The sequence below is a fragment of the Galeopterus variegatus genome, unplaced genomic scaffold (assembly GCF_000696425.1).
Source record: "Galeopterus variegatus unplaced genomic scaffold, G_variegatus-3.0.2 Scaffold8581, whole genome shotgun sequence".
In the NCBI taxonomy this organism is placed as follows: domain Eukaryota; kingdom Metazoa; phylum Chordata; class Mammalia; order Dermoptera; family Cynocephalidae; genus Galeopterus; species Galeopterus variegatus.
In genome coordinates this window covers 19,547-21,824 of record NW_007734692.1, presented here as the reverse complement: position 1 = coordinate 21,824, position 2,278 = coordinate 19,547, and positions in this window count along the sequence as shown.

Genomic DNA, 2,278 nt, shown 5'->3' with positions numbered 1-2,278 from the left:
CCAACTTCTCCACAACATCTTAGAATGTAAAAAAAAAAAAATTAATAAATAAACTTTAAAAAAATACTATAATCAATATCCTCTGTAATATAAGAGAATGTAATCCATCCACAAAACAACAGCAGAACACTATTTTTGAAATAAACAGAGAAAGAGTTCTTAGTAATTAAAAGATGGTTCCTGAAAAATATTCAACAAAAAATCTGGAAGAAGAGTTATGGAAATCTCTCAGAAAAGTGAACAAAAAGGCAAAGAAATAGAAAATTAGGGGGAAAAAAAAGATAAGCATCAATCCAGGAGTTCCAGAATTCTACTCATAGGAAATCCAGAAAGAGAAAAAATGAAGAGGAAGAAATAATCAAAGAAGTAATATAAGAAAAATTTCCAGAAATGAAAGGCATGAGTCTCCAAACTGACAAGGCCATGGTAAATGAATAGACCTCCATACCATGTAAATTTGGGGGAAATTTCAAAGAACCAGAAATAAAGAGAGATTCTAAGCTTTAGGGAGGGGTGGGGGGAGAGGCCAGGTCACATACAAAAGAATGGGAATAAGAGTGACATCAGACTTCTCATCGGTAATACCAGGAGCTGAAAGACTATGAAGTGATAACTCCCAAATTCTGAAGCAAGTTATTTTTAACCTAAAATTTTATGGTTTGCCAAGCTATCAGTTAAGTGTGAGAGTAGTAGGAAAAAAAGACATTTCCAAACAGTCAAATCTCAAAATATTGACCTCATACCCCCTTACTCAAGAAGCTACTAAAGGATGTGCTCCATTACAATCAGGGCATAAGCCAAGAAATAGGAAAACAGATTCAGAAAACAGGGAATCCAACACAGCAGAGCAGCCATACACCAAGATAACTGGGCAGCAAACCCAGAGGAGAGCCAGTCCAAACTGGGATGGTGATCAGAGGGCTCAAGGAAGGACGTCTACAGAGAAAAAGTGGAGTTGATATATTACTAGTTGCATTTGACCACATGGAAAATGGTATTAGAAAGATTTCGAATTCTTTTGGAGACTTAGGGAAGAATTAATTACAGAGACAAAGAAAAAACTGCAAAACAAAACAATGACAACAAAGTGATTGCTAACTCCTGGAAAAACAAAGAGTAGTTTAAAAATAAAGAACTTATCATCTTGATATACTTTTTGGCTCAGCAATGAACAGTACTTACAAAATCATAATGTAAAAAATGACTATTGGTTTAAACAAAAATTGGTAAACAACTACCTTGAGAGAAGAATGGGAACTGGTGAAAGGGACTGCCATTATTCTCCATATTAACAAATCAAAAGGTAACGTCTAGAAGTTTTAATGTCTATGTTTCATAAATCAAGAAATCTCAGTATAAGCAAATTATCTAGAAATATGAAGGCAGCCACATGACTAGTCAGAAGTACTGAGAGTGGCTGCCTCTGGGGAGCAGGAGAACTCAGGACTGGAAGATGCCGCTCAGGGGACTGTTCTTTCTCATATTAAACCTCTGCCCAGAGGTCAAAGTTTCTGTGCTTACTAGAATTCTTGCCTGAATTTTGGTATACCGACCTAAGAACTTGCATGAATCTGCTCCATTTATGCCATAGGATCTTATTGACTGTAACAGAGAGCTTCAGTCTTTTTTTTTTTTTTTTAAGAGACTCAACAAAATTCATACAGCTAATGTTCCAAGTGTGCTGGAAGCCAGCTCTTCTGACCCCAAATCTAATGCTAATTCTCGCTCACTAATTCCTGCCACAGTATCTGGTACATTAGAGGTGTTCAAAGAGTATTTGATGGTATGATTATTACTCCCCACAGCTTGTGACTCCAGCCTACCTTGCATGGCCCAGAAACATCCTTGAAGAGCTTGGGACCTGGTGAGAGCTGGACACTAAGATGATGAGAAGGGAAACCACCACCAGCCTTCCAATGGGTCTCCCTCTTCCAGTCCTGCTCCCCACCACTGTGTTCAGATGGCAACCAGCACACTCTCTTAAAAGTGCTCTCATGCTTGTCACTGTTTTACCACACTGAACACTGCCCGAAGGCAGGGGCTGTATCTCTCACAGTCAGCATGAACGAATGAATGGCACTGTGTAGAGCCTACCCAAGCTAAATATATAAATTTGGCCTGAGGTATGAAGGATAAGTATTAGGATCCAAGTAATAAACTTCTGTGAAGGCTCTTGCTGCAACGGGTATTTCCAGCAGAGGCCCTGCTACCACCTTTAACTCCACGGCAGTGGGCTGTCTGCCCGGAAGATGGCAATCGGGAAACTATGCATTTGTAC